This window comes from Pipistrellus kuhlii, unplaced genomic scaffold (genome assembly GCF_014108245.1).
Source record: "Pipistrellus kuhlii isolate mPipKuh1 unplaced genomic scaffold, mPipKuh1.p scaffold_m20_p_6, whole genome shotgun sequence".
Taxonomy (NCBI): Eukaryota; Metazoa; Chordata; class Mammalia; order Chiroptera; family Vespertilionidae; genus Pipistrellus; species Pipistrellus kuhlii.
The window spans coordinates 75,102,971-75,115,579 of NW_023425562.1; the positions used below are offsets into that span (position 1 = coordinate 75,102,971).

Sequence of the window (12,609 nt, forward strand, 5' to 3'; positions counted from 1 at the left end):
CTTCCTGCGTTGGTTCATCTTTACTTCTGTCCTTCATTAGAATGGGGGCCTGGGGCCTCGTCACCTTCATCTTTGCTCCCCTGGGCCTAGCAGGGTGGAAACGCTGGTGGCAGCAGGGAGTGTGTGTGGGAGAAGGGAATGAATGAGTCCTTGCCCTCCGTCTTATTTGCCTCTCCCTCTGTGCGGGGAGCTCTGTGGTGTCAAGGACCACGTCTTATTTGTTTCAAGTGCCTCTGAGTCCAGCATAGCATTTCCAAAAAGGAAATACTTGGCAGGTGTTTATTAGACGAATAAATGGATGGATGGGTGAAAGGGTAGAGGGACTGATGATGAATGTGGATGGTTGAATGATTGGATGGATGGATGGATGGATAACTAGCTGGGCACATCAGAATCAATTTAAAAACACACACACACACACACACACACACACACACACACACGTGTGTGTGTAGGCCCTGCTTCAAAAATAAAAATAAAGCCAATATTTGACGAGTGCGTACTGTACACCAGGCCCCATGCTCAGCCTGCAGTGCAGGGCATTCAGTAAACCCTCCTGGCCACCCACTGCCTGCGATAGTAACTAATGCTGCTCTTTTTTCCAGAGGACACGCCTGAGGCTCAGAGAAGTAAGGTCACTGGCCCCAGGTCACACAACCAGGAGGTGGAGGAGCCAAGATTCAAGTCAAGATCTGTTTGACTCCAGAACCAAGGCTGGCTGACTGGGCCAGGGAGCACTGGGAGTCTGGCTTCGTCAGTGCTCCCCCTGAGAGTCTGCCGTGCACCCTCGGCCAGAGCAGTGAAGGGAGAACATCTGGTTCGGGGCGGTCAGGCTCCCGTACTGCCTTGCAGTCTGTTTGCCCCTGTGACAGGGGGCGCCGGCAGCGCCTGCCTCGGGGGGTTGCGGCGAATGAAATGGTCTCAATAGAGGGCCTGCTGGGCAGTGAGCATGGGGGACAGCCTGCGAGTGTGCTGTCAGCAGCAGCATTGCCACTGGACTGGGGGCCGATGGCCGTCCTGCTCCTTCTCACAGCTCCCCTGGGTGCAGGCATGTCTCAGCCTCCTCGTTAAGAACTTGAGACAACCTCGAAACCGGTTTGGCTCAGTGGATAGAGCGTCTGCCTGTGGACTGAAGGGTCCCAGGTTCGATTCCGGTCAGGGGCATGTGCCTTGGTTGCGGGCACATCCCTGGTGGGGGGTGTGCAGGAGGTGGCTGGTTGATGGTTCTCTCTCATCGATGTTTCTAACTCTCTATCCCTCTCTCTTCCTCTCTGTAAAAAATCAATAATAAAATATTTTTTTAAAAAAAAAGAAAAGAAAGAAAGAAAGAAAGAAAGAAAGAAAGAAAGAAAGAAAGAAAGAAAGAAAAAAACTGAGACAAGCTGGAGAAGACCTCTCAGGGCATTCAAGAGCCACAGCATCTGAGGGCAGCATAGGGGTGCTGACGTGACTCTGGAAATACATCTTGCATGAGTGCATGTGTCCACAGACGTGTGGCCAGGTGACCGCTACTGAGCAAAAGCCAAGAAGGAAGCCTGATCGTGGTAACAACTCATGTGTGTTTAGAGCAGGTTTTCTCAACTTCGACACATTGAAATGTGAGGCCAGCTAATTCTTTGCTTTGTGTGTATTTGGGAGGTGGGGGTGCCTGGCCTGCACTGTAGTGTTTAGCAGCATCCCTGGCCTCATCCACTAGATGCCAGTTGCCACCCCTCCTCCCCTGCCCTTAGCTGACAACCAAAAATGCCTCTAGACATTGCCAACTGCCCCCTGGGGGGCAAAACCACTCCCAGCTGACGACCTCCGGTTTTGTGCTTGATCTGTGCATGCACCTTACCCTCGCCACCTCCTCCCACCCGCCTCACACCTGGAGACAGATGCTGTTGGTCCTCCCCCTGTGCAGATGCAGGAACAGGGACGTTTGTGGTCTCACCAAGGTCACATTGCCGGCCTTTCAGCAAAGCCAAGACTCGAACCTGTAATAACCCAGATCTCTCTTTGTCTAGTCTCTTTGTGGGCTCCTTAGACTTCATTCACAATCACGTCTGAGACTAGAGATAATTTCATTTTGTGTCTCACCATCTGGCTGCCTTGGCACAACTGAGGACAGAACTTACATGGCACAAATTATAGCTCCAGCAGATTCTGTAATCTGCACAGAGGCTTTCTTTTGGGAAGTTAAGTTTGCTCAATTATCAACAATTTGGAAAATATAGGAGAAAGAGGGGGAAAAAATGAAATTTGTTACTGGGCTGCCCACTAAGGCCAACTCGCTAGCAGTTTTATCCTTTGATTAGCTTTCTCTGCTTTGAAATTTTGTGACACAGTTGCAATTACACTTCATGTACAATTTCAAATCTCGCTTTTCCCAAACTATACAAGATCATATTTTCATTTTATTACAAAACTGCTTCAATATTATTTTTAACTAGAGGCCCAGTGCATGGGGGGGGGGTGTTCCTTGGCCCACCTGCACCCTCTCCAAACTGGGACCCCTCGGGAGATGTCCGACTGCCAGAGATCAGGCCTAAATCGGTAGTAGGACATCCCTCTCACAACCCGGGACTGCTGGCTCCTAACCACTCTGCCTGCCAGCCTGATAGCTTCCCTGCTAGCCTGATTGATGCCTAACTGCTCCCATGCTGGTATGAACATCACCAACTGCCCTCCCCTGCCAACCCAATTGCTTCCAACTGCCTTTCCCTGTAGGCCTGAAGGGCTTGGGGAACTCCGGCTAAATGAGGTGGGGCTAAGGGGACTGGGGGACTGAGGCTGGATGAGGTGGGGCTGAAGGGACTGGGTACTGTCATCTTGTGGCTGTTGGCACCGCCATCTTGTGAGTAGTCAATTAGCATATTCCCTGTTTATTGACTGTGGGTGCCACCATCTTGTGAAGGCGTGATGGTCTATTAGCATATTCCCTCTTTATTAGATAACCTTGTTGCCTATTGTGGTAGAGACCCCTGCTTCTTCCCAATTCTCTCATCTTTCTCTCTTCTTTAGTAACAGGAATCTCATGCCCATTTGGTTAAGCCTGTATCCACCCTGAAAAAAGAAAAAAGCACTACATTTCCCACACCCTCTTGCAGTTAGGTGTGCCATGTGACTAAATTCTGGCCAATGGAATGTAAGTAACTTCTAAGTAGTGTCCTTAGGGAGAGGATACCTGCTCTTCTTCCCATCCTCCTTGCTGGCTGTCATGCAGATGTAATGGCCAGAGTTTAAGTGGCTATTTTTGGGCTATGGTGGAGCAACAAGAGAAAAGGAGCCTGAATCCCTGATGAGTGTATGAAGTCACCCACTCCACATTTCTTTTACATAAGAGAAAAACAAACCTCTATTTTATTTAAGCCCCTGTTTCTAGTATTTTGGTTTCACAATCAAGCCAAGATGAACCGAATCCTGAGCATTGCACTGATATTTTGCCAGGGGAATCGTCACCAACATTCTTTAGGGATTATCACTTGACTAACATAACCATTCCTGGGTCATTGGGCGTTTAGGTAGCTTCTGACTCCTCACTATAAATCATTCTGCGATGAACATCTTTGTGCATTTTCATTATTTCTGATTATTTCCTTGGTACGGAATTCCAGAAAAGGGATTTGGAGGTCAAAGAACACAAGCATTCTTACTACCTGTTAATGCTTGTGACCTAACTGCTTTCCAAAGGGACATGCACGCACCCCTTCCCCAAAGAAGGGGAAGTGGGCTCCATTGTGGAGCCAGGGCAACAATTCCAACTTCCAAAACCTTTGCCTCCAGTCACCGAAGTGGAATCATGGATAGTCGTTCTCTACTAGTTCTTGAATAAAAGAGAATGATAAGAAATAATTGGCCATGAAGCTGAAGAACCTAGGATCATCTACTGTCAGTCAGGGGGTCTGAGTCACAAGCGGGAGAATCCACCACTTGGCTGCTTCCCAAGGTTATGGGGTGGTTCTAGCAGGAGACCCAGGATTTATGGAGGAGCTGCCCTTTCCCAGAGGGCCCCTCCCACGCTCCTCCCAGCTCTTGTCCTGTGCTGCTTGTCTAATGGCACATCTCTGGCAGGCATGTCCGCCCGATGAAGCCCAAGTCCCACGCCTGCACCAGCCTGCGAGGGAGGCTGGGAAAGCGAGTCTCCCGGCATCTTCCTTTGGAAGGTGTAGCTACTAACATAGGAACTTCCCTGAAGGAGGTATGCAAAGTCTGGAGCAGCCAGAGAGAAGGGCAAAGCTTAGCAGCCAAGTGAAGATGCTGGGCTTGGGGGAGAAGTCCAAACAGGTTTCTGGCCTTGCTTTTTTATTTCTCCTCCACTTGGGGTGGAAGAAGAGCAGGGAGAAGTACAGATGACAAGGATATCACTCTCGTTGTGTCTCCCATGCACTTCACCCGGCGAGGCAAATGCTGAGTCAGAGCTGGGAACCCACGTCCCTCAGGCCCTGAGCCCTGTTCTCGCCGGCATGCCAGCCGCCAGCAAGCCAGTGGATGCCGTTATCTGATGTAGATGTGTTTCCTGGACCACTGGCCACAGCCTTCAGGTGGGCCTGCCACACAGTAGGTGCTCAGCGTGCTGGCCGGGCCAATCGGTAAATCTTGAAGGAATAAATGAAGGAAGGAACCTTAGAGCCCTGGGACTAACATTGATTGATTCAACCCATAGTTCCTGAGCATCTGTGATACCCCAGGCCCTGTGTTAGGTGCCGAGGATACTGCGGAGAGAAAACAAACCTGCCCTCATAGTGGGGGGGATGGTCGATAAATACGAAAACCCCAAAATAGCAACGTGCCACAACATAATATGATAGGACACCAGGTGCTGTTAAATGCCTTACGAAGAAAAGTAAAACTGGGTAAGTGACTTAGAGATGCTAATGCTGAAAAGTGGTTGAGCAAGTCCTCTCCGAGAAGGTGACATTTGAGCGGAGGCCTGATGCACGTCTGAGAGAAGTATATTCCAGGCTCAAGAGGCAGCCAGTGCAAAGGCCCTGGGGTAGGAAGGAGCTTGGTGTGCGCTCTTTGAGACAAGGCAGCCAGGGAGGTAAGGGTTACGCCAAGTTTCCCAACCTCAGCAAATCTACAGAACCCTTCGCAGGCGGAAACGGGGTGGCGTGGGGGTGGGATGGGTTCTGCACTCTCAAGCTTCTCTGGAAAAACATGATGTCAGGGACAGGCCGTAAATCTTGGCTTGTCCCGGAAAACAATGGGCCCTCGGAACCAGTGAAGTGTCGGGGCTGACAGTAAATGGCCGAAGGGCCCAGGGACGGGCACATCATGTGGAACTTGTTAACAGATCTGGTTTGGAAAAGAATTTCCCAGTGAGGGGCAGAAGCTTCTGGCCAGCATCAAAAAGACGTTTATTGTGGTGCCTCCGTGCAAACATGAAAAATGAGGATTTGCTGCCTAGCAAGAGAGATGTTGCCGATATGTTGAGTAGGAAAAAAAAAAAAAATAGATCACGGGACAGTGTGATATATTGTGCAATCCCTTTTGGAAATTCACTCGTTCGTTCCTTACAGGCCTACTGTGTGCTGACGCTGCTGGGAGCGGAGACACCGGCAGGACGGCCCCCGCCTCCTGGAACTTCCCGCACAGCGGGGAAGGCAGATACGGATCAGAGATCCCCGCACAGACATCATCACAGACTCGGATCAGCCTGAGAAGAGAAGATAGCAGTGCCTGAAGAATGTGCACCTACACGGAGAGGCAGGAGAAGGCGGCGAGGATGTACTCCAGCATGTTAAAGGGGTAGTAGCATTCCAGGTGATTCTGCCCGTTTCCTTTTCTTTTGCTTGTCTGGCGGCTCTAATTTTTTTTTTTTTTTTTTTTTTTAGAATGTCATGCTTTATAATTGAGAGAATTAAAAACACAAACAACCCCACAGTGAATAGAGGGGTTGGAAATCATGTGTCCAAAGATGACTTAACGCCAGGAAAGAAAGGAAGGACACGTAAGAAACTGCTCCCTGTGCTGGCTTCCGGGCAGGGGAGCCAGGGGCCGTGGAGGGAAAGAGCTGCGCTTCTCACCGGACGCCCTTCGAACCTGTCCCACGTGTGTGCGTTCAAAAAACAATAACGGTAAAATATGCAAAGGTATTTTTTAGATGAAACTTCGAGTTGGGCTTTAGTTCTATAAAAAAATTAAAAAGCAGGTAACGGTAGGATCGCAATATAAAAACATGAACTGAGCCGAATTTCCACAAAAATCTTAGGATGCTTTCTCTCTGGGTGACCTTGTTTTCTTCTTTGTATTTTTCTGTATCTCCTATATTTAAAGTTAGAAGAATAGCCCTACCTGGTGTGACTCAGTGGATAGAGTGTCGGCCTGCAAACCAAAGGGTCCCGGGTTCGATTCCAGTCAAGGGCACGCAACTTGGATGCAGGCTCCTCCCCGGCCTGGGGCCCTGGTCAGGGCTGGTGCAGGAGGCAACCAATCGATGTGCTTCTCTCACATCGATGTGTTCCTCCGTCTTTCCCTCTCTCTCTCTAAAAAATCAATGGAAAAATATCCTTGGGTGAGGATTAACAACAACAAAAATAGATAGATAGATAGATAGATAGGAAGAATAAAAAGACAAGAAAAAGGCTACTGTGCTTTACAGACGTTGTTTTGCTTAATTCTCTTAGATAGATATGATTATTATCCCCTTTTGACAGAGGAGGACACTGAGGCTCAGCAGGGAAGCCAAGGCCCGAGGTCACACAGCTAACCCAGGCTTCGCTAACCCCAGAGTCTGGCTGTAAACCCGGAGGCTCAGGTGCCCTTCAAAATGGCTTTTAAGAAAATTGCATTGCTTTGAAAATGGTGAGGGGTGAGACGGGGGGGGGGGGGGGGGGGGGGGGGGGAGGGGGGCGGGAGGGGGGGGCGGGAGGGGGGGGGGGAGAAAAGCAAACAGACCAAACAAGAAATATTACATTTTTGCAACCACTTCTTCAAGCCCTCATGGGGCCTGAGACCAACTGGGCTTGGGGAGGGTTTCCTGGCAAAGACACTGTTTGCATTTTGGGAGAGGCGCCCGTTTATTGTTCTTGCCCCCTCCCCATGGCACAGTCTTGCCCTCCCCACACCAGTGTGGCCCCCAGTCAGGTGCCACCCAGATGCACGCACCTCTCTGAGCCTTCCCCGTGAGGACGGCCGCATGGGCCCGGCGAGGACGCCGAGCTCCCCGTGGGCTGGCCGCCCTGCTGGAGTCCCAGCTGCGCTGTTGGCCTCGTTTTTACGGAGAGATGAGGCTCAGAGGGGCTGGGTGACTGGCCCACGGTCACACAGTCGGAACGTGGCTCCAGGTCTCGCCCCCTCTCTGTCCTGCCTCCCCTCTGGGACCGAGCACGAGCTCTCTTGTGGGATCAGGTGGTGGGAGGGAGGGGTGAGTGACCCGCAGCCCCGGCTCACAGGGCAGGCCGCCCCCGAGTGCCCACCACTCTCCAGCCGGCTGAGGTCAGGCCTGGGGACTGAAGCCTGAGCTGTGAGCTGCGAGGCTGGGCAGGCGGCCACCACAACGGGGACCGGGAAGGCGTGCCCTCCCTCCGCCTGCCCGACAGCTGCCTGTGGCCGCCTGCCAGGCCCTGCCTGACGTCAGGGTCTGACCAGGGACATAATGTGCTGGCGTCAGGACAAGGGCTGGCTGCAGGGAGACAGGGCCGCGAGGCGGGGCGGTCAGAGGGAGACAGGCCCGGGGGGGAGGAGGGGGAGAAGAAGAGAGAAAAACAGAGAGAGGGAGAGGGAGAGAGAGAGAGAGAGAGAGAGAGAGAGAGAGAGAGAGAGAGAGAGAGAGAGAGAGAGAGAGGCAAAAAAAAAAAAAGAAATATAGAAACAGACAAGGAAACAGAAAACTAGAAGAGGGGATGACACAGTGAAAAAGAGAGATTGAGAGACACAGAGATAGAGAAAACAAATAAAAAGTTGTTCAGAGGAAACCAGGAAGAGAGAAAAAGCCAAAGGGGAGAGAGAGAGAGAGAGAGGAGAGGAGAGAGAGGAGAGAGAGAGAGGAGAGAGAGAGGGGAGGGGAGGAGAGAGAGGAGAGAGAGGAGAGAGCGAGAGAGAGAGGCAAAAAAAGAAATACAGAAACAGACAAGGAAACAGAAAACTAGGAAGAGGTGATGACACAGTGAAAAAGAGAAATTGAGAGACAAGGAGATAGAGAAAACAAAAAGTTGTTCAGAGGAAACCAGGAAGAGAGAAAAAGCCAAAGGAGAGAGAGAGAGAGAGAGAGAGAGAGAGAGAGAGAGAGAGAGAGAGAGAGAGAGAGAACAAGGGAGAAGGGAGAGGCGGAAAGACCATGGGTGGGGCAGGGGATTAGGTGCAAGCTGGGAGACCCCAGGCCTGGGCCGGGACGTGGCGCTGCCCTCGTGGCTGGTGACTCACCCCCATTCCTTACCTGGGCCACGGCAGCCTCACTAACGTGGGGAGAGGACCTCCTTCATGATGGGGGCGGGGGGGAGAGTCGATCTACATGCTGAGCTTTCCCAGAGCCTTCCCATAGTACGTGCTCAATAAACTGGACGTAAGCATCGAGGGTGTCAGTCGGGTAAGGAAGGAAAGAGACCCTGTAAGTGGGCACTGACTCTGCAAAACAGCCCTCAGTCCGCTCTCTTTCATGCAGCCGCCGTGCCCCCTCCCACCCCTGCAGGACTCAGCATGAGGTCATCGGCTCAGACCTTGGCCTGGCCTTGCCTGTCTCAGGGCCCAGCCCCCAGTTTATGGGCTGAAGAAGGCCGTGGTCCCAGGGCCATCGCGTCACCAGAGCCAAACAAGGCCGGGCCCTGGTCACTGCCGGCCTTCCAACCTCATCATCCCTTATCCAGCTTAATCATTAAGTGACCCTGCAGGGCTGAGGGGCCGAGCCGGCTGCCCTCCCAGTGTGGACAGCGGTGCCAGCGTGTCCCCCACTAATGTGGGGACACACGTTCTGGAGACGCCAGGTAGCGCTGGCAAAGCATCCTTTCTTTTGTTCCCACTTTTTTCCAGGAGTCTTCCTCATCCTCAACTTCCAAGTTCCCATTTATTGAGCACTTACTGTGTACAGGGCATGGTCTCAGTCCTCCTGACATCCCCAAGAGAATGAGCGCTATTGTTATTCCATTTTACAGATGAAGAAACTGAGGCTCAGAGAGCTGCAGTCACTTGGCCAAGGCCACGTGCTAACAAGTGGCAGAGCCAGGATCCTAGCCTGGCCACCCTCTTAACCAGTTAGCAGCTCCCACTTTCTGAGCAGCTTCCCAATGCCGAGTTTGAGCCAGAAGCTTTGCTGAGAGAGAGAGAGAGAGAGAGAGAGAGAGAGAGAGAGAGAGAGAGAGAGAGAGAGAGAGAGACCACTCCCCCAAGTAGCCCACTCCTTGCCCCTGTTCTTCACATAAGACCCCACTGTGACTTCTGGTGGTTTCAGTTCTTAGGAGACACTAACTCTATTCCAGGCCCTTCTAGGTCCTTGTTTGCTTGGTATAAATGATGCCTCGACTCCTTTTTACATATGAAGACAGTGTTTTAATCACTGACTGAGACAATAGACCAGGCAAAAAGTCACTAGGAAGATCGAAATACCTTTAAAGAACTTGTGTTTTGTTCCAGCAGCATTGAATGACATTTGAAATCGGCCACACATGGATGCATTAAGTACCTACTATGTGCCAGGTCCTGTCCTTCATGCAGGAGATACATCAAAGACCTGCTGGGACTTTAGAAATGACAGCCTCATGGGGAAAGTGGAAAATGCACAAGAAAACAAATAGATGATCAAGATAATGTCAGAGTGTGCTAGATGTGACCGTAGGGAGAGGGACGGGCTATTACAGAGAGACTGGTGTCCAAGAGGAGGTGAGGCCTGAAGTAACCAGCCCTAGGAAGAGGCGGGGTGAAAGAGTCAAAATAGAGGGAACAGTGTGTGCAAAGGCCCTGAGGCAGGAGCTTCAGTGTACTGAGGAACAAAAAGGTCTGTGGCTGGAGTCAAGTGAGAGAGGAGGAGAGGAGAATGGAGAAATAATAACTCACCGATGGGCACAGCCATGTGGCCACTGAAAGGGTGACACATGTACTCTGAGGAAAGTGGGAATCATGGAGGATTTTGAGCACGAGAGGCACAGGATCTGACTTAGATTCAAACAAGGTCTCTGGATTTTAGGCCCAGAAATAGTTAGAGGGTGATGGGAAAGCAAAGATGTCCACATCTTACTCCCCAAAACCAATCCATGTTACTTTATGTGGCAGAAGGAACTCTGCAGCTGTGACTTTAAGGATCTTGAGGTGGGAAAATTATCTTGGGTTATCTGATAATTTTATTCAGGCTCAATGGAATCACATGAGTCCTTCTAAGATGCTGGCAGAGGGAGGGTTGGTTACAAAAAAGGGGAAGGCAGAGACAAGAAAGAGACTGACAGAAACAGACCAGAGGGACAGAGGAAGGGGCTACAAGCCAAGGAATGCAGGAAAGCCCTGGAAGCTGAAAAGGGCAACACACTGACTTTAACCAAGTGAGACTGACTCCTGAGAATCAGACTTCTGACTTCCAGAACAATCCTATCTAATAAAAGGCTAATATGCAAATGGACTGAACCACGGAACAAACGGTCACTATAATGCCCACTGACCAGCAGGGGGCAGAAGCTCAATGCAGGAGCTGTCCCCTGGTGGTCAGTGGGCTCCCACAGGGGGAGCTCAGCTCAGCCAGGAGCCAGGCAGCGCAGCGGTGGTGGCGGGAGCCTCTCCTGCCTCTGCAGCAGCATTAAGGATGTCCCACTGTAGGCAAAACTGGTTTGGCTCAGTGGATAGAGCGTCGGTCTGCGGACTGAAAGGTCCCAGGTTCGATTCTGGTCAAGGGCATGTACATTGGTTGCGGGCACATCCCCAGTAGGGGGTGTGCAGGAGGCGGCTGGTCCATGTTTCTCTCTCATCGATGTTTCTAACTCTCTATCCCTCTTCCTTCCACTCTGTAAAAAAATTAATAAAATAATAAAAATAATAAAATAAAAGGATGTCCCACTGTTAGGGAGCGGGCCTAAGCCATCAGTTGGACATCCCCAAAGGCTCCCAGACTGTGAGAGGATGTAGGCTAGGCTGAGGGGGACCCCCCTTCCACTGAATGCCCAAATTTCTTGCATCAGGCCTCTAGGAAGAAAATAAATGTATGCCTGCCCCCTGTGGGCCAGTGGTTTAGTGATGACCTATGAACTAGGGGGTTCCGGTTTGATTCCTGGTCAGGGCACATTCCCAGGTTGCAGGCTCGATCCCCAAAAGGGGACGTGTAGGAGGCTGATTTGTTGATTCTCTCACACCATTGATGTTTCAATCTCTCTCTCCCTCTCCCTTCATCTCTGAAAGCAATAAGAATATATTTTTAAAAAAAAGAAAATAAATGTGTTATTTTAAGCCACTAAGTTTGTCCTAATTTGTTACAGCAGCCAGAGGGAACTAATGAAGATGCTGTGGGAAAGACAGATGGTAGGAGAGTGAGGCAGGAACAGGGGACTACAGTAATAGTCCAGGCAGGAATTGGGGGTGGATGGAGAGAAGTGATGGATTCAAGAGAGCTTCCAGAGCCAGAACAGGCAGCCTTGCTGCTGGGCTGACATTGGGGGGGGCGGGGGGGGGAGCTGAGGAGGAGATAGCTGGGGTGTCTGGCTCACTCAGGCATCCCTAGGCTGATGCCCAGTACATAGAGCTGGCCACCACGAGTTCCTGCTCTGAAAGAATCCAGCTGGAGGAGGCCCAGAAATAGTTAGAGGGTGATGGGAGAGCAACCAGGCTTAGCTGCCCTGGAACCTCACTTCTCACACCATCCAAGTCTCTCTCCTGATGTCACCTCCTCAGGTAGGCCTCTCTGACTGCCCTGTCTCAGAGAACTCCTTCCATTTCCCCTCCCTCCTCCGCTTTAGTTTGCTTTGTGAGTCTCATCCTTACCCTATAGGCTACATGTGTGTCTGTTTCTTTACTGTCTGGCTCCCTCACTTCATCAGTCCTGTGAGAAGAAGGATTTGGTTCAATTTCTTCACTTCCAAATCTCCAGCATCTAGGAGCATTCAGTCTGGCATGACAGGGGCTCAGCACATGTGTTGTGGAACGAATGAATGAATGCCCATTTTGCAACGAGGACACTAAGGAAAGTGACAGCAAAGGAACTGGCTCGCGTAGGGTCACGCAATTGCTGAGTATGGGGCCAGGATTTGAACCCAAACTGATTCCAAAGTTTGCAATAAGTATCCCATTTCCTCTTAACACCAGTGACGCTGCCTGTGCTCCAGGAATTTCCCCTTCGTGGGGTGTAGCACTCTGTCCTTTCTGAGATGCCAGACATTCTAAACTCAGCACCTTGTCACCTGCAGAGCACCTGGCCTGCCTGGGGGTCTTACTGGACTGGGAGACAGAGGCTGAGATCTTCCCTGAGGTGCACAGCCTGCCAGTGGCAGAGCTGGGACTCAGCCCCCTCTGGATCCCACAGTTGGGTCTCCTCTCACACGTACAGCATGCTCTGGGCCCTGAGATATAAGAAGGACCTTCTTGGCTTTACAAACACACAGCCTATTGTCCTGCCTGAACTGGAGGAGTCAGCAAACACCTTGAGCCAGGAGCTTCGGAGAAATTAAGGTTGGAGGTTAGGATGGGTGCTACAGGGTCAAACTCCATCTCTGCCTCTCT

General features: G+C 51.1%; 1 long non-coding RNA gene across 1 annotated transcript in view; it reads left to right on the plus strand.

The window, feature by feature from the left end:
- Positions 1-6,057, plus strand: part of LOC118708050 — a 29,704-nt gene extending 23,647 nt beyond the window's left edge. The window contains exon 3 of the long non-coding RNA XR_004984451.2: positions 5,502-6,057. This is a non-coding gene — a long non-coding RNA (uncharacterized LOC118708050). The remainder of the gene's footprint in view (positions 1-5,501) is intronic.
- The last annotated feature ends 6,552 nt before the right edge of the window (positions 6,058-12,609 follow it).